The following is a 20,110-nucleotide window of genomic DNA, read 5'->3' as shown; positions in this document are numbered from 1 at the left end:
TCTCTAGAGCAGTGGTTCTCAACTGAAGACGATTTTGTCCCCTGGCCAGGGGTGATGCTGAACATCCTAAAATTCGGAAAACCCTCCAGGACAAAGAGTAACCTAAAATGTCACTAGCCTCCTGGCTGAAAAATGCTAGAGGCAGAGGTCCCTGCCATGGGAAGCACTCTGTTATGGACCAGATACTGTGATAATATCTAGGACGTGACTTTCAAGAAAGATGGGAAATGAGTTTAAAAAAAACACACATTATCTGTTTCAAATAACTCTCCAGAGAAAGACAGGGATGTAAAGTGAAGATGACGGTGATGACAGACATTTACTGAATACAGACTGCGGGCCAGGCGTTGTATCAAGTGACTAATGCACACACTTAACACTAATTCTCACGGCTACCCTATGAAACAGGTATTATTTCACCTTGATCTGAAGGTGAACTCAGGTTGCCCTAATGTCATACAGCAGTCAATGTCTGAACTCAGATCTATGTAACTCCAAGTGTATACACCACTGTCCAAACGATAAATATCAAATTACTTTCAGAGCTTTTGCTCTCTAGAAAACAAATAAAGCCGTACATACTCTAAAAGTAGCAGGACACAGTCTGAACAGGTCTGTACTCACTGCAAACTTAGCTGGCTAGGAGGAAGGGGAAAGGATTATTTGAAGCCGACCTGTGACGAAGAGAGAACAACTATCCTGACTGTCCCCAGTTGCCCACTTCCGCTCGAGCCAAGCAGCTCTTATGCACCCACGGACTCTCAGTCAGAGGCTGAGATTAATGATGACATCCCGTTATCCACAGGCGTGAAAGCTCGGGATGGACAGACGTTTGAACATCCCCGACTGGGAATCCTGCCCTCAACAAACACACTGGATGCAGACACATTGTTTCTTGGCTGCCGACACTCACGCCCATCTGTCAGGATGGCACTGTGCCTGCTCACATGTTGGTCAAACTGTCACTAGGGCATAGGTGCCAAGCAATGATAGTTTTAAATGGGCAGCTTGCACAGCACTGTACGAGCTTGCTCTTCTGCAGAAAAACAAATTTTCTGTGACAATACCGAAGGCTTGCAATCGAAAGTGAAGTATTCTTGGTCATTCAACATTTCAGTGGGGAGAAGATCTAGAATGGTAGAAAAAAACATCAGACTAAGAAAATTAAATCAAACCAAAACAGTACTTTGAGGACAAATAAGCGGTTTCCAAAAACTTTTCACACTGCCAGCCTCCCATTAATCCATGGCAGGGTGATCACTCACGCAGGTAGAGTCCTCTACTCAACAAGTCTTCATTGATTTTAGCGGGGTAATACACTCCCCGTGCTCCAAATTACAGAGTACAAATGCCTGGACACTTAGCAGTCTATCTGACATTGAATAGGTTCTACTTGTTGAGTGGTTACTTCTTAAACTTCGGAAGTCTAATCTATTTCCAAGATAATCATTTAAATGCACAAAAGAAAGCAGAAACCAAACAAGACTCCCAGAGATAAGTAGAAAAAAAGGATAATTTGTTCAGCGAAAGAAATCAAGAAGTGAAGTGGGTACTCAGAAAAAGAGACTTGAGTGTTTTCAGTCACAACAAATGAGGACCCGGGGGCTGTCGCCCACCACAGCCCCGGCTATAATGTTCTTCGAAGCTGTCCAGGCTCCCCTTCCACCTGTCAGGGTTTCTCGGATCACTGGCCTGAGGTATCTACTGTCCTTGCTGCCTGAACATGCTTCCCTGAGACTAAAACCGCGGGCTGCCGGCCGAGCCATTTGTCCTTACTCAGTCCTCCGAGGTGCTGAGGAACAGCTGGTCATCATCATTCTCTGCATAGTTCTTCATACACAAGAACCAGGGCACACTGATTAAAAAGCCCCCGAGTCTCTGCTCTGCCATAATAAATAAAAGTGATTCCATTAACTTTTCCTCTTTGGACCAATTTATCAACCCTGTTTTTATCATTTCAGTTGCTCACCTCTTGGACCCTTACTAGGTAGGCCTGATAAGAAATGTCATCCACATGAATAATGAGCCAAAAAAAATTTTAAACTACTCTTCTTGCCACATGTACAACTTACTAAAAGCAGCACTAATATGAAGAAGTTTGAAGGTTCCGTATAGTTCTCAGTATCCATCACTGAACACAGTGGCAAAGTCTACAATCTACCATTATTCTTTTATAAAGTACTAGGGACTTAATATTCGGAAGAGACGCCAGCTTTTCAGCTTTCTGAAGAACATATGTTACACAAAGTTGTAAGTCAAGTTAAGGGTCATGGTTGCATCCTGTTTGTCCAACCAACCTACTACTCCCACACATGGCCCACCAACACCTTACCCTGAATATCATCTCTACCGTATTGTTTTCCCGCTCAAGAACCTTCTGCACCTTCCTAGTAGCCACCGAAACCGATGATAAAGTCTGCTGTCTACCCAGCAGTTTTCCATACTCGTGACCCAACCCCCTCCCTTCAAATCCCTCCCCTTCAGTCAGTGACTCCCCGTAACAGCCAGTTCTTACTTATTTTCTCTAGGACCTATCTTCGCTCAGCTACTCCCTAAACGTTACCCCACTTCTTCTCAAAACTACCATATTTTGCCATGTATAACACACACCTTTTTGCCCAGATTTTTTAGGGAAAAATAAGGATGCGCATTACACATGGTATAATGATCACGCCATGGGTATTATAATCCCATGCCCAGTGCACACAAAAACGCAGGCACACATTATACAGCAAATACGGTGCACTTACTTTTACCAAGACTCGGGCCATGTCATACCTTCATAAATCTGTGTTAATTTTCATACTTAATGGCTTACTCATTTTCTGTCTTCACTCTGTATGCAGTTTACAGTGTGTGGCCAACTGATTTTGTTTTTTCTAAAGGTTAAGTAAGATAATTTTGCCAAGAGAGGATAATCTTTTCGATAAATGATTCTGGAATAGCTGGACACCCACAGGCAACATGAAAAGAAAAAACCAAGACCTAAACCCCACATCCTATGTAAAAATGAACCCAAAATGGTCCTAATCGAAATGTAAGACATGAAGGTGAAAAGCACACAGAAGAGACACAGGAGAACATCTTCCTGATGGAGGTCAGGCAGAGAGTTCCGAGACGCAGGACACCGAAAAATTAACCCGCACATCAGACGAGTCAGACTGCACCACAACTAAAAACTTCCGTGCTGCAGAAGACACCGCGAGAGGATGAAAAGACAGACGCAGACTGAGATTACGTTTGCAATCCATGGGTCCGGCACAGCCGTGTACTGAGAACGCATGAAGGACACTCAACTCAACGGTAAGAAAACAATCCAGTTACAAAGTGGGCACGCGATCCGAACAGACAAGTCACCGAATAAGATATTAATGGCAAGTGAGCACATGAAAATGTGTGACCTCATTAGCTGTTAGGGAATAAAAATTAAAGCCACGATCAGACACCACTACACGCCTACTGTAACAGTTAACAAAAACTCTCACCCACACCGGGTGCGGACAAAGACCTGGGGAAACCGAACAACTCATACAGTGATGACAGGACTGCAAAACGGTACAGCTATTCTAGGAAAGCAAGAGTTTCTCAGTAAGGTAAACACAACCACCTACCCTGCGACCCAGCATCCGCACTGCTGGGCACTTGCCCTTGAAAAACAAAGACATACTCACACGAAAACCTGTACGTGAGTCTTCATGGCAGCTTCACTGGCAACAGCCGAAACCTAGAAACCACCCGCATGTCCATCAGCGGGCGAATGGTTCAATGAACCGTGGTGAAGACATCCAGGGACAAGCACAGCACAGGTGCCAAAGCCAGGACACTGCACTGATACTGCATTAGTAATTACACCACTTACTTAATTCCAGTTTTTACATTCTTTTTGTTCGTGTTGTGCACAGGTCTAAGGAATTTCATCACGTGTAAAACCTCATGTAACCATCACAACAAGTAGGATGCAGAACTGTTCTGTGACCCAGAAGCAGCTCCCGTGTGCTACCCTTTCACAGGTACACCCCACCCCCAGCCCTGACCGGGCAAAAACAAACCTGTTCTCCGTCTCCATAACCTTGTCACTTCAAGAATGTGATACACATGTAATCGCACAATCTCACAACCTTCTGAAATTGACTTTTTTCACTCAGTACAATGCCCTTCGGCTCCACCCAAACTGATGCATGTGTCTAGTCTGCTCCTTTTGTTTTATGAGCTGTGCCTCATTTTATGGCTAGTCCACATTTTCCTTAACCACTGACCCACACCGGAGGACAAGGGTGCTTTTTCCTGGTTTCTGGCCGTTACAGACAAAACCCCACGAACATCATGTACAGGGCTTAGTATTAATAAAAGCCTTTCCCCTTCTAGAATGAATATCCAGGCGTGCACTGCTGGGTTGTATGTGAAGTGTATGTTTATCTTTTTAAGAAACTGCCAAACTAATTTCCAGAGCGGCTGTACCATTTTACATTCCCACCAGCAATGTGTGAGGTAATATAAATCTGAAAGTCACAGTTTCTAAAATATTTTCTAAAAGTCTGTAAAAAACAACAAAATTGAGCCTTAAATGTTATAACCTGATGTTTTTAAAAAATAAATTTTTAAACCTTTTTCCTGACTCACAAAGAGACTGCTTTATTACCTCAAAGAATTTATGATATAATCTGTATATTGATGGCTCTGTTGCCATATCATATAGTAAATTGCAATGAAAGGTGGAAAAAAGCAACACTGGCATTAGAAAAAGTTTCTATCTTCCAGACAGTCTATGAAGACCGAAAGTGTAACAGTCATTTGTAGCACTTCGAACTCTGAAATGTGATCACAATGCATTTAGACACAGTACCATCAAACAACATTTGATCAGCTGTTACTTGGAAAAACAACTTGAGGAAAGTAATTAACCTGAAATAAAGCTGGAGTCATCTAGGCATTCAGATAGATAACAGTCTCTTCTGGGTTCCTGAAACTAGGAGCAGGGTCTAGAGCAAAGCTATCTGCCCACATGAGGACAGCAGCGAGAATGCCAGTCTGCGAGGAAAATCAAATGAACGCACAGAAAGACATTCTAAAGCCCCCAACAGAGCGGGATGGTGCATTCCTTGTTCCCAGTGACTTTCCAGTTCTCATTTAGTCCCTTGAGGGACCAACTGTACTGTTCCAGACACTTGAGTTCCACAAGACAAACGAGTCCTTCCAATAAAGTAGGCATTTGCTCAAAAAGTGTATGACTGGTGAGTAAATATTTCAAGATTCCTACAATAATAGTAAAGTGATATAAAACATATCCATGGTTTCAATTGGTGACCAAGTTGTAGGCACTGCTAATTCTACTTGGTTTGTTGTCTGCATCTGTGATTTTAAAAAAATCCTAAATTTCGGTGGGAATAAAAAAAAGTATATAACAGAACACTCCCAAATCTCAAAGTAATTTGCAATTTAATTATATGACTTCTGTCTAGTATATCTTCCCACTTGTGTGGCTTACTGATAAACATTTCAGTGTGTGTTTAATATTCATCCTAAGTACTAGCCAGTGTGAGGAGTGTCTATCATTTCAAATCCTAGAGCACTGGTTCCCTTCTTCCTATGGGCCACAGGCCCGTGGACAGATAGGAGTTACTGCAAAGAATCATGAAAATCCCTGTACCTTCGTGAGGACTAAATAAATAATATGACTCACAATGTATTTTTCCCAGCTGACAAAGTTGATGCTGTGGCTAATAAAATTCTTAATAAGTTTACTGAAGAACATTATTAAAGTAGTTTCTTGTCATTAGTATTTATTGGTGAATATTAAAAATCTAATTCCTATCGGGGGAAGGGTACACCTCATATCTCTCTAGAGAGCGCTTTTTTTTAAGTGTTGCGCATACATCATTCAGAACAAGAATAATGAACATGCTTGCATTTGAGTGCAAAGATTTACAACATTGGGAGAGGTGGAGCAGGAGTAATTGGGAAAGTGCATGATTACTACAAAACAGCAACCTCAGCCCTGGCCAGTGTGGCTCAGTTGATTTGGCGTCATCCCACAAAGTGAAAGGTCCCCAGTTCATTCTGGGTCAGGGAACATGCCTGGGTCGCAGGTTCAATCGATGTTTCTCTCCCTCTTTCTCCGTCCCTTCCCCTCTCTCTAAAATAAATAAAACCTTTAAAAAATAAATAAATGAACACAAAACAGCAACCTCAGAATGCTAAGTACTTGAATACATTCAGGAGCCCGGGGCGAGGGGCAAGAGGGGGCGGGTAGGAGGTAGGCATACAGGACACAACCTTCTATGCATCTTTACAATGGCCAGTAAGTGAAGTTTTGGTCAAAAGAGCCTAACGTACTCTAGAGTACAAACACATCCTGGTTACACCACCCAGCTGGGTGCTTTGTCAGGATTCTGTCATCTTTCTAAATTAACCTTACATCCTGATCAAAAATGCCTTATTCGCTCTATTTTATCAGTAATAATACAGTTTTTAAATGAACCCTACACATTTACTGACTCCTTGTGTGCTGGATGCTAGACAACTGAAGTAAAAAAGAGTGACCTCTGTTAATTTAAAACAAAGAAAACTTGCTCAACAAAACGCCAGAAGAGCCAGCAGAGACCACACCTAGCAGTTCCTGACACACAACAGGCACGTGACCCCGGTGACTGGAGGAGTCCCTTTCTGCTCACACTGAAAATAACCTCAGCGGGCTAGTCAAATTTCCAACCAGTCTGAAAAACATTCTCCAGTCCTACTCAGTGACCAATACATTCTCAAAACCCATCAAGACCAATTTTCCTGCAAGCCACACACACACACACACACACACACACACACACACAGAAGCAGAATGTAATTCCCATTAAGTTCACTGCCTGGTATATGAAGATATCAGTGTTTGCACATTTGTATGAATTCAGGAGTCATCCTTCATTTGATATAAGGTAAACTATGAAGTTTTGCTTCATTTTCAGTAAGTTTTATTCTTTAAATAAAAATTCTATGCATAGTAAGTTATATCTTAGTAGGAATGGCTTTAAGGCAAAAAAACACAGTTGTCAAAATAAAAATCTTGTTTTTTCTTTTAGACATCTGAGACATTCATTTATATATTTATCATTATTTCACATTAGTTCTTTTTAAAAAAAAATAGCTGGCCTATTCAAAAAACTTCGTTTTGGGCGCTGTCAACATTTTGGATGCATCGCTGTTATTTTTAAACTCTACACTTGCATCCTGGAATGAAACCGGTAAGCTTTTTGTATCACCATTTCCTGGGCACTCACTACCTGACCACCTGCCAGGTTCTATACTTGACACATTACTCCATTACCTCATTTGTTTAACAAATACCCTCTCATAATTTCTGCAGCACTGAACACAGGAAGCCATCACACTACAAACTGGATACCATTTGCTCTACATACTGGTACTAATTTGACAGTAATGCTGATCACAAGTTTATTGTTATCAAACTCAAGTTGTTTTACTGTATTAGCCCAGAATGTGATCAGCAATGCTGAGATGCACAGGAAAACCATGTGATAGCTTCAGCAGACAGAGCTACTTGGGTTACATTCCCTTCTGGAGGTGGCAGATGAACATAACCTTATCTACCCAGAAATTTAACTCCGATTACTACCTGCCATTTTGAACAAGCACAATCATAACCTGAATAAAATGATTATATAAAGAACCGTTGCTTCCCTCTAAAATTGATTAAATTCTCCCCCAAAAGTATCATGCTCAGCATGCCATAAAAAGTAAGGTGTCTTTACTCTGAACTCTTAAAAATGAAATGCTGCTCTCCATTTTTTTTTTTACTCTTGCAAATTTCAGACTCAACAGATGGGCAATTCCGGTTTTAAAAAAGAGAAAGGAAACTAATGAAAGACGCTCCGCAACAGTTCCCTAAAAGCACCACCCTCTCAATAGCAAAACCGCTATTTCCAGTTCTACCGAAAAAAGGGAGATGGGGAGGGAATGGAATAGCCGCTAGGAAGAAAGACAAAAATGGTTGACTTGATAAAGTTAGAAAAATGGGTGACCTGAATAGGAACCTAGTTTGTCTGTCTGTCTGTCTCTCTCTCTCTACCCAGAGACTCTGGTGCTGTATGTTGAGGTTAACTAAGTCACCTAAGCGTATGAGACCGCGGCCCAAAAGCTCTCCGGATGGCAGGAAAAATTGTTCGTTGCCCTTTAAGACAGGTGCATCAGCAAAGGGTGCCACCCTGCCGGCTAAGGAGATAAAAGGTCAGAAGAGGAACTGTCAGAGGGGCCCGCAAATCCCTCGTGAAACCCCTCAGGTCTCTGCAGCCTGGCGCCAGACCCTCAAGTGCAAGCTCTCACCCGGGCGGGACAGGTGGGGACAGGTAGGCACAGGTGAGGTCCTGAAAACTATCCAGGGGGACGGCTCCTTCTTCCCTCTCAGGTCTCAAGTCAAACGTCACCTGCTCCGAGATACCCCACCTCGGCCCCACCACCCGGGCCCACAATCGCCTGTCCTCGGTTTAAAGGAGCTTTTCGGCACCTGCAAATGACCGTATTGCATCTATTCTCTTTACTCTCCAGCACGTCAGCCCCGTGACAGCAGAGGAACCTCATCGGTCCAGGCTGGCACAGACTCCATCTCTCAGACCCGCCCCGAGAACCCAGGAGAGGCCGCGCCAAGATGCCGTCCAGAACGCGCCACTAAGCGTGGGGGCCAGCCTGGGCGCCTGCCAGGCCCCTGCGGGCAGCCCGGGGCCGCCGCCGGGACTCCGGGACACCAAGCTGGAGAGGACGCGCGCGCCGCGCCGCCCACGGCCCTCGCGGCCGCCCGAGGTCACGGCCGCCCGGCTGCCTGACGCCGGGCCAGCACCCGGGAGCCTGCTGCGTGGCCCCGGCTCCGCGCCCGCGCTCTCGGACTGCGCCGCCCGCAGCCTCCCTACCCGGAGCCGCAGAACCGTCGCCTTCTTCCTAGTACGAACTTCCCGCCGCTTTCGCCAACACGCAACTCCGCAATGACGCCGGCCCCGTCGCACTCTGCAGTATGCAGCTTTCCCATTGGCTCGGCGGCGAGCGGGAGAGGCGGGGCGGGCGAGAACCACGCGGAGCAGGGAGGAGCCTGCTCCGGCTCTGCTGCCTCCCTCGGAATGCCGGGAGCCCTGGGCCCGCGCTCCCACTGCATGCTGGGAAGTGGAGTCTTTCGCAGTCCAAAGAGGCTCACAGTCCCTCGGGCCTTTGGAAATGTGGTTTACATGCTCTGAGTCAGTCCTGCTCAGAGGCTGTAAGCCTCAAGGCCGTAACCAGCAAAATAATTATTGTCAGTGTTCGCAGTGGCTTCACTATTAACTAAGTGTAGACAACGAGTAAGATGTAAAAGTAGTCCATGTTCCCATTGGCTGACTATCTCCTCTGCCTCCCTAACTTGAACTTGGGTTTTCTCACGGCTGTTGCAGCGCCCTGGAATGCTTGTGCCGCGGTGTACAAGGGCTGCCTCTGGAAGGAAACAGCCCAGCCATTAGTTCAAACCCTGGCTCTTTCACATTGTAGCTCTGTGACCTAAGTTTTAACACCTAGGAGTCTTGGTTTCCTGTTTCCATCAGGATCCAATAAATAATCTATAGACAGTGCTTTGGGCATAGTAGGTGACCAACAGTAGATAGTATTATGTATATTACTCTGCCTACCCATTGTCGTGTGTCTAAATCCTGCCTTTCAAAGCCTTTTTCAATGTCCACCTAACCTTCCCTAGTATTTTATCTATAATCCTCTTATGCCACAGTTTGCTTTGTACTTACAATCAGTTGCCCAAGCCTCCATCACGCAGGAGACTGTAAGCTTATTGGGGACTGGAACACTGTTCTGTCAAAACCTCCAAAGCCATAGGCAAAGGGAGATCTACAATGAAGCCTCACTTGTACAGGTCCCTTCCAAAAAGCCCCGGGAAGGGCCTTAACAATGAAGTTACATCATTGTTTGGGTTCGTTTGGGGTTTGTTTGGTTGGTTGGTTTTGGTTTTCATATTTGCCATGTAGGATATTTTTGTATCGTTTTCTTAAAGAAGGCCTCCAACATTGTGTGAGCCTTAGTCCCCACAAAACCTGAGTCGCTCTGTCCATTGGACCGTGCAGCATTGTCCGTGATGACTTACATTTGCCCCTCCAGATGCCCTCACCAGCATGCCCCCCACCTCCACCAGCGGGGAACCCCATCCCCACAACATTGCACAGAAAGACAAAGGTTGCTGAGGGTAGGTGTTCCCTCCGATGTTCATTGGCAAGGTCACCTCCAGCTGGTCAGGTCCCTTAGCTGAAGGCTCCTGTTCCCTGGCTCTCACTCCAGCTTGCAGTGACAGCCCCTCCCTCCCTTTGTGCCTCAGATCTTCAAATGAAAAACTGCGGGATGCTGCTGAAACTCAAGTTCCTCTTCTATTCCTGTGGTTTCCACCCCCACACCTTTGATAATAGTCTCATTGCACACAACCCTACCTCAAATTATCCTCTTTCAGATGTGTCGTCTGCTTCCTGTTGAGACCCTGATGGAAACACATCCACAAAGTGAGCACATGATGGACATTTGTCTGCACAGGGGTCTCAGGACTCACACATCTAATGGGTGTGGAATTCCCCAGCAAGACTCTGTGGTCCGAATCCAATGAGAGAAAGACATTCTACACCCATGTGTACACACACGCGCCCACACCCACACACATGCTAAGAAGCCTTGGAACAGAACTTAGCTGTCACATTGTGACCATGTTCCCTTAACCTCACTGTACACATGCAGAAAACTGTCCCGGCTTTCACTCTGGGCTGACGATTGGCTGACCTTAAAGCACCATTAAATCAGAGGCAGTGCACGAAGTATCCCAAGGTAAGAATGGAATGTACTTATGCTGGAGTTCAGGGCTCCCTCACCCTCAGCCAGATGGCTTACTGTTAAACGCTGCTTAAATGCACCAATGTTCCAAGGCAGGTGTCAACACCTCCAATACCACCCACACATGCTGAAATGTCTTACCCGTGCAGAATATGGCAGGACACCAGTGCGAGCTACCATCACGGAAACAGCGTGTCTGAAGTGCTGTAGGCGAGGATACAACTCTGGGACATAGGAGATCCTCAACGAATTTAGATGAGTTGACAGCTTGGCATGAAGGTCTGTGTTGTGCAGAAGGCCGATCAGGGAGGACTTGCTGTGTGGCTGGGCTTTAGAAGTTAAGAATTAAACCAGGAAGGACAGATTCATGAATATAGTCCTGCCCCATCTTCAAAAATGTCGCTACAGGCCAAGCAAATGTTTACTGAGCACCTACTGTGAGCCAGGGATTGCACTAACCTCTGTGGACTCTGGTTACCCTAATGTTTAAGGAGGCCCTACTATGCTTTTTCACATATAGTATCTCAATTCTTAAAAGGAAAAAAATCTGAAAGAGTTTAAATGATTCCAGGTCCCCTGAATCTGCTCCTAAATATTGTTTCTACTGCCTCTTTATGTGTGACTTCAGTTCATGAGACGACTTCTCAGAAAGAAATAATTTCAGTGCTGTGATAGAGGTCTGTAAATACTGTCATAGTCAGGTAATGGGTTTCCTGGCTGATGGATCATCGTGGATAAAACAAGGTGGCCCATGAGTGGGTTCAACCCAAGGAATAAAAGTTTGCAGCCACCTAGCAAGAGCAGACCAGCTAAAACTCCATACATAGGATCTGTGCTGATTTGCCCTTTTTTATTTCCAGAAGCTCCTCCAACCCAGGTGACCCCACACAAAGACACAGAAAAGTCACAATAACACAGGGAAGTTTGGGACAGGGTGAGGAGGTTGGTACAGTCTGGACCACGGCAGAAACTCAGTCTGTGATGTTCAAACAAACATGACTGTCACTAGCAAACAACACTGCCCTGGCAGGCTACCCAGGACGCTGGCTCCACGCATGAGTCAGTTCATGAGTCCTTGGCCTTGCTGCTTTCATCTGTAGAATGGGAACAATCATCCCAGACCAACCAGTCCTCTGCCTCCCCAGGCTAATGGGAGGTAGTTGAGCTAATGTATAAGAAGAACTTTGATCTCCCAGGAACAAAAACTAGCGTGTCATTACGCAGTGTCGGCAATCCAACAACAACCACCCAAGGAAGTATTACCTCCTGGGAAGAGGGAAACGGGAGAGAGATGAGAAGCAGAATGTATTCAAGTGTCTTCTGAGGCCCCCACCTCTGGTTCTGCTCCTCTATCCCCTTTTGATGCCTTACCTCCTCCCAGGTGCCCAGAGCCCTTATTTTCATTTCAGAAAGGATTTCTGAGCATCTACCATGTGCCTGTCACAGGGTCCTTAACAGATTTATAATCCGGCAGGAGAGGCAGACATGTCTGTTGATTCTATCACTGTGATTTTTGTGAGCACTTCTGTGTTGGGAAAACCATCTCATGTGACTTTGAGAAGCTCAGTGTCCACACGAGGAGACAAAGCCCCAGAGAGTTGGACTGATTTGCTCAAGGACACACTGCAGTGACCAGTAGAGCTGTCTGACTCCAGGCCACCCCAATGCCCATCACAGCTGCTGATGGTGGAAACGGTCACGAGAGAAGAGCTAGGTGAAGGCACAGACTGTGCAGTGAGGGTACAGGAAAAAGAGCAAGTCGTTCTGCCAGGCTTCACACAGCAACACCAACCCACATACTCTGCTGACCTAATCTCAGCAATAGGTCCTTTTAGATTTAATGACGTTATAATGGACAATTATAGATTATCCTGAGGTCAGAAGTGAATGATCGGGACTTTAAAGTTTTAGGAAAAAGTGGCCTCCTTCTCCTTTTCTTCATTCTGATAACGATGACATCGATGGTGATGATGATAATGGCAGCTTCTATTTTTTAAGTTTTAGTAAGCATTTTCCAGGAACTGTGCTAAGAGTTTACAAATGAAATTTCAAGAAATCTTCACAGCAACACTTAAAGTTTGATATTATGCCCTCCCCACTGCAGAGATAAGGAAACTAGAGCTCAGAGAAGGTTAGTATCTGGTTCAAGGTCACACAGCTAGTACATGAGAGATACAGTTTGGGCTTAAGCCCAGGTCTTGACTGACACAGAAGACCAAACGTTTAGCCACTGTCTATCAGTGCCCAACACTTCATGTATTTGTATCTACTGAGCTTGTTCTCAAGACGCCGTCGTTATTTGTCTTCCCAAGTGCTGAGAAATTCACGGTATGACAAGAAGTAACATGTGCACCTCCAAGAATCACTGAATTGCTTCACAGTGTGCTGCTGAAGCTCTCTGAGCCGAGGGTGATGGGAGCCGTCTGAGGATGGGCCGCTTTCTGCCCACGTGGCAAGAGGATTGGCAGATCTGGTCTACGGACACTCAGCGCTCGTTTCTACTCCCTCGTCCTCTCCCTTCCTACTGCAGAGGCTGCAGAGCTAAAGCCTGCATTTCCCAGACACCCCAGTGCCTAAGGCTCTGGATGCAAATCAAGTTCCATCCGTTAGACTCCTCAAGGAAAATGTGACGGGCAGAACGAGGTGTCAGTGCCATTGCAGAGCTGTGGGGTTTTTCTGCAGCCCGGCCCACTGCTCAGAAGGCAGTGGTATTGGTGGCTGTAGCAGCTTCCTGATCCCTGGGGGCAGGTACAGTTGGGAGTTTGTGTAGCAAAGAATTTAACCTTGCTGCAAAAGAGCTCTGGCCTTTGTCCTCAGCTTCTGGGAGGTGGTCTCTAAGACCAAGGAATGTCATGCCTACTAGGAGTATCTTTGCTTGCCTGGGAGCCTTGAGTCACCAATATGATTTAAGGCGGGGGCTGGTCGTGCCAGAAGGACCAACGATGCAATTTGCGGTGCTTTGAGTCACGCAGTATCAGTCAACCTGTGAAGGACTAGAGATTGAGATCAGCCCCTTGGCAATCAATCACACCCTTGTGATGAAGCCCCAGTAAAAACTCAGGACACTGAGGCTCAGGTGCTGGGTTGGCAACACTCCACGCGTGCTGTCACACACTGGTACTGGGAGAGTAATGCTGGCATTAGCTCCATGGACAGAGGACAATTGAAGCTCCACATTTGGAACCCGTCAGTCCTCTGCATCTCCTCTCGGCCAGTTTGAACTGTCTTCTTCCCCCACAATAAACCACACCCACGAACATAACAGCCTTCAGAGAATTCTGTGAGTCCTCCTCGTGAGTTATAAAAACTGAGGGTGGTTTGGGGACCCCCCCCAACATGCGGTTGGTGTCAAAGTGAGGGTGGTGGACTGTGTCCCCTCTATTGGTACAGTTACCCAGAACCTCCACAGTGTTCCTAAACCCTCTAATCCCGACGGCAGCCTCCTCCTCCTTCCCCCTTTCTACTGTGGCAGAGCTGGCAGCTTCCCCCGTAAGGCCCGTCTGCAGTCCTTCTGTGGGTTCCCTGCCAGCCCAGCCCTGCAGCGGTTTTGTAAGTACTTAACTCTCTGTAGTAAATCATTCTGTGCTTAAAATACCTAGAATGCTATTGCATCCTGTGTTAAACTGTCCTTGATATAGGACATCTCTGTTGTAACGTGCAAGCTTTTTACCTTTTTACGTCACTAAAGTTCAGATATACCTTCCAATCAACACCAACTATATTTAGTGGTGATTTTATTTCTTCCTTATGAGTAACATAAAATAGCGGGGCTCTAATCGTGGGGTACAGCCCATGGACTCTCAGATCCGATGACGCTCTGGGACACCTCGTGCTTGGCTCATGAGAACAGCCCACCAGGTTACCTCTCCTCCGCGTGCCACCTGCCGCCCCGCAGACTGGGTCCAACTCCCAAACTCCCGCAGGCACGGACCTTTCCTCCTTCCTCCCACTCCACCCACTTTGAAAGTGAAGACAAACGTCCCTAGGGAAAGTGAGAAGCAGTGTGGTAGTGGGATAGGTGCTTGGGTGTCAGGCATGAGACAGGCCTGGAACGCCCTTCCACCTCCTCACTGCTGTGCCACCTTGTAGGAATGATGAACCTCACTGAGCCTCCCTCCTCACCTGCACACATTTGCAGATTTGGGGGTTAAACAAGGTTGCATGTGAAAAGTTCTCAGACACTCAGAAAGGTAGTTTCCGCCTCCTGCTGCTCACCCCTCCCGTTTCTCCTTCTAAACAGCACGAGTTCTGCCTCTCAGTCCATCTCCAGCAGCCCAGCCGCGGTGGTTGTCCTCACATTCTGTCCGTGGTTGGCCAAAGACTCAGGTCAAATCTACATGCATGTTCACATCCAACTGCCAAGTTGCAAATGAGGAAAGGAAGGGAAGCTTTTCCAAAGACAAAAGCAAATTGTTGCTTTTATTTTTGCCACCACCCAACTCTCATGTTTTGTTTTCAGAGCTGCTCCAAGACTCTGGGACAAAAGGCACTATATATAAGCATCATTACGGGACTCAAAGGGGCTCGGAGCAAAACAAAACCCTCTTATCACAAGAGAATGGGAGAGACTTGTTGCCAAATATAGTCCCTGCGTGGAAACGCATTTTTCCCTGTTTTTCACACATCACCGCCATCACCGCCGCCCGGTTTTAACCAACCCCATAACCTATCAGTCTATAGGAATATATTTTAAAATAATAATCGACATATTTCAGCAGTTATCATGTGCCAGGCATGGCCCTAAGTATTTTACATCTAGTATCTCCCTTGGTTTTCCCAGCTGTTCTGTGAGGTACGTCCCTAAATTAGCCCATGTTGCAGGTGAGGAAATTGAGCCTTGGAGTGCTTCGGCAACATGCCCAAAGTCATAAGCTAATCAATGGTGCAGCCAGGACTTGAACCCAGCTGCACTATGCCAGCGATTACACTCTGCGTTCACGTCAAAGGGAACCTGGGATTAAACAATGGAAATAGCACGTGGCCCTGATCTTCAGAACGCTGGGCTCTGAGGCCAGTGTCAAGCTCAGGGGTAGTGAGGCAGAGGTTGAGCAGGCAGAGTGCAGGGGGCTACGTTTTGTTAATGAAGCTCTTTATACCCCTCTCCCTCCTCCTGTCAATTTCTCTGCAGCCTGTGCTTCCTCCCCAGTTCCGGTCACAAAGGCAGGATCCCAGCCCAGTGCCTCAGAGGAGGAATGCCACACGGATGGGAACCAGTGAACAAAGAGGGCGATTCTCAGCTTTCACAGTTTCAGATACACTTTTGAAACCCATGGCAGAAGCAATGTAATTCAGGGCGGTTTGTGAGTCAAAAGCCTGGGCTTCTGAGTCTCAGAAGTCAAGGTCTTAAGGAAAGGCCAGGGCACAGTGGAAGTTCCAGCAGACTGCCGTCTGGTCTAAGACTGGGGGTGCTGGGAGGGGAGAAGGAAGAGGGAAGCCAAATGGGGAAGGTCCAAGCTGTCTCTGAGAAGGGCCCTTTGTGTTCCCTGCCCCTTCCCTACCCCACCAAGACCAGTCCCAGACAGTGGTGACGATGGAACCCCGTAGGGGACAGATCTGATGTAGCTCAGAGTAGGGGGCTCACCTTGTCTCCCAGGCTCTGGGTTGCTTACTCTGCTCCCATGTGTTACGGGCTGGGTTGTGCACCCCCCAAAAGTTCAAAGTTCGTATGTTGGAGTCCTGACATCCAGTACCTCAGAATGGGACTACATTACAGACAGGGTCATTACAGAGGAGACTAATTAAAATAAGGCTGTTCGGGTGAACCTTAACCTGATCTCGCAGGAAGAGAACATGGACAGAGATACACACGGAGAGAAGACCGTGTACAGATGCAGGGAGAGGGCCTCAGAAGAAAAGGGTCTTGCCAACACCTTGATCTTGGGCTTTCAGAAAAATGAATTTCTGCTGTTGAGGCCCCTGGTCTGTGGTGCTTTGTTATGGCAGCCCCAGCAAGCCGGTGCACGTGGTGACCAGACCTACAGCCACGGAGCAGCGCGGCTCTCGCGTGAGCCAATCCCCACCCCCCAACACCGCCCCCACCCTGCCCCCCGACCCGAGAGGCTTAGCCTACTCCCCATCCACCTCTCTTGAGCACCGACTTCTTGCTGCCACCTGGCTGTGCCCCAGGCCAGGAGCCCTTTCTTCTGTCCCTCGGTCCAGAGGGCACCTCCTAAGAGGCCAAAAGCGTGAACAGAGGGAGAGATGTGGGTGCAGCTGCACCTTCAAATGTTAACGAGATGGACAGAATTCCTAGAAAACAACAAAGGGACAGGAAGGCGCACGTGTTGTGCTTGTGTGATGGGCGGGCTCGGGAGGGGCTGACTTCTCCAAGCCTCATTCTCAGCCCTGAAAGGCAGGCGTGACTACCGCCACCTAACAATGACAGAATGGGGTTTTATACCCGGGACTGTCTGCCTCCACCACCTGACAGCTCCTCGCTGCCTAAGGAAACTAGATAAGTGGACATTTCCCCTCTTCCCTGCATAGATGTCTCTATCTAACACCTTGAGAGAGAATGAATAATCAGCAAGTTGGTAAAGTGTATGCAATTCAAGCCAACAAGCCAAGTGTTTGGCCTCTAACAGGTGTGGCTTGATGGCAGACATTAGTGACCATTAATAAAAGAAACCCAGGCTGTAATTCACCAGTATGTTTGAATTTCTCCGGATTTGCATTTCACACCGGGGAGCTGAGCTCAGCCAATATTTTTATAAGCTAACACCTGCGATAGTGGCGTAAAGCATGATTTAACTGATGTAACATTTATCTTTGGGAATTAAAATATAAACCAAAGGCTAATTTGTGAACCTGATCATTCTTTCTTCTGTCATTGGTCTTAGAGATAAGGCCTCAGGTGTTTTAACATCTGTCAAGCAGCTTTAAGAGGATTTAAGACACACCACACAGCCCTTTGATGCATCCACTAGTTTGATGCGAAGTTTATTCATTTACTGTTGAAAGAGAGTTTAATGAGCACCTACTTTGCCCCTGGCACAGCGCTGGCTTCTCAGGATGGGGATGAGCCAGACAAGATTGCCATCTCTGGAGGCCACGCTCTATTGGGGCAGATGGACACAAAGGGACAACTACAGGATGGGGATGGTTGCACTGTGGGGCAGGGGGGATTGCTGTCTCCACCCTCCAGTTCCCACTGGACTATTCTCTTCCACGCCCTGGGGGAGCATTATTAAAAATGAATTTCAGCCCTTCTCCTCCTCACTCCTCCCAAATATGAAGTGACTTGTCTGATTGGAAGACTGGCAGGCAGAACTCAGCATGGAGGCAAGTGTCTGTCTGTCTGTCTGTCTCCATCTCTCTCTGTCAAAGCTGGGGTCAGGACAAATCCTGCCTTCCTGACTCAGGTCTGGAAGCAAAGACCACTCTGTTAAGTCTCACAAGCATGGGGCAGAGACCCTCATTGCATCTGGCTGTATATGACTTGCTCAGGGGAGTCAAGTTGAAATCTAGGGAAAACCATTGGGCCACAGGTCAAGCCATGTTCTCCTATCCAGCTTTACCAATTATGAGCTTGACATTCAGATATTCACCTGTTTCCTTCTACGTCTGTATTGCAATTTATTTGAAAACTCAAAGGGAAGGAGATGAAGTGTTGGTTACTTGAGTTCCTAAACCCCAATAGCTGTGACGGAGGGAAACAGGCGGACAGAGGCCTAACCAAGCAGGGGCAGTGGGTTGGTGGGTGAGGCTGGACCCTCAAGTGGAGTTCTGAAGGATGAATGCATGTGAACCAAGTGGACGGGGATGGGAAGGGCATTCCTGGCAGGGGGCCGGCACATGCAAAGGCATGGAGGATGAAAGCAGCTTGGGCTTGAGAGATTGTGAAAAGCCGCCCCTGTCTCGTGGATGGCACCTTCTCTAGCTGCTGCCCCTCGCTCTACATCTTTGTCTCCATCTATGTCTTTGCTTCTTCAACCTCTCCAATGTGCTGTCCGCCTTCTTCATGCCACCAAAAGCACTCTTGCTCTGGTCCCCAGTGACCATGTGTTACTGGTTACAATGGCCACCGTTCTTATCTTGCTGGCCTCCTCAACCCAGTTGCCCATTGCCCTCTGCTCCAATCACTTCCCTCCTGGCCTCTGGAACTGCTCTAGCCTCGGGTCTGTTTCCTTTTCTGAAAGCTCTCCTGCAGGACCTTTCTCTGGCACATCATCTTCAGGTCCAACTTCTGAGTCTTCAAGGCCCTGTTCTCTACCCTCACGTTCAAATGTACAGATTTCAGAGGGTGGAGATAAGACTTGGGGATCATCAGCATAGGGCTGGCTTGTTAGAAGTGAGGACTGGTTGTCTATGAGAATAGACGAACTACCCTGAGGAGTGAGTGTAGCTTTAAAAAGAAGCCAGAGGGTTCTGGTGAAGAGCTGACATCACACTAACCTCCCTCTGGACAGGAGCCAAGGGCAGGCAGAAGCGGAAGGGGTTTTGGCCTTGAAAGGAAGAGTCATACTGTGGGATATCCATATTTACCTGACTTTTCCCCAGAGGACACTCCCCGGGCCACTTGCCATGCTATACCATGGCTCGAACTCAAGAAGAATGTGGCAACCTTATTAGCCCGAGAAGCCAAAAGACGTAGTGTGAACAGCCAAAGCTATTTGAATTTGGGGAGGTGGGGATTCCAGGAAGGAGGGCATTATAGGGACAGCCCTAAAGCCTCCATCTAACCACCCCTGAAGCCCGTGGCCGATGAAAGAATTGCACCCACACGAGCAAGACTTCAAGCAGCCAAAGACAAAAACAACCAGAGGGCTGAAAGGCAGGTGGAGGCTGTAGCCACCGCCTGCTGCAGGGGAGGCTGTGCTGGAGTCTGAGCCCTGCCAGCTTAGCGGAGCTGGATCTATGTCTCAGGCTGTCCACAAAACTCCCCAAACACCAGGACTTAAGAGGGAAGGATATGTCCTAGGATGAGGGAACCAAGAAGTAGAGGCCCACTATGTCAGCAGCTGGTCTTGAGTGCACAGCTAATGAGCGGCAAGGCTGGGACTCAACCGCGGGGCTCTGGCTGCAGAGCCCAGGCTCCCAACCGCTGCCTTTTTCCTTTTAAAGCGCTCACCACCAAACTCAACGTCCAATGTCATTGCCCGTTCATCTGTTGGTCTCCCGCACTGGACTGAGATCCGTAAGAGCAGAAAGCTTGCACGGTGCTGGGTGCACAGTCCCGTACATATTTGTTGAATGAAGAAGTGAATGGGCTGGAATGGCTAACTCACCAAAGCCTACACACTATAATGCATTAATATATTTTTAT

The 20,110-nt window shown here is 47.2% G+C and overlaps 1 protein-coding gene across 2 annotated transcripts in view; it reads right to left on the bottom strand.

Annotated features, from left to right (window-relative positions):
* The window catches only part of VRK1 (VRK serine/threonine kinase 1), a 71,346-nt gene extending 62,320 nt beyond the window's left edge, over positions 1-9,026 (bottom strand). For both annotated transcript variants that reach the window (XM_024568294.4, XM_024568295.4), the window contains exon 1: positions 8,913-9,026. The gene's annotated coding sequence lies outside the window, so the exon portion shown is untranslated. The remainder of the gene's footprint in view (positions 1-8,912) is intronic.
* Between the last annotated feature and the right edge of the window lie 11,084 nt (positions 9,027-20,110).

The sequence above is a fragment of the Desmodus rotundus genome, chromosome 7 (genome assembly GCF_022682495.2).
Source record: "Desmodus rotundus isolate HL8 chromosome 7, HLdesRot8A.1, whole genome shotgun sequence".
Taxonomy (NCBI): Eukaryota; Metazoa; Chordata; class Mammalia; order Chiroptera; family Phyllostomidae; genus Desmodus; species Desmodus rotundus.
The sequence above is the reverse complement of the archived record's forward strand: the minus strand, read 5'-3'. Positions and strand labels throughout refer to the sequence as shown.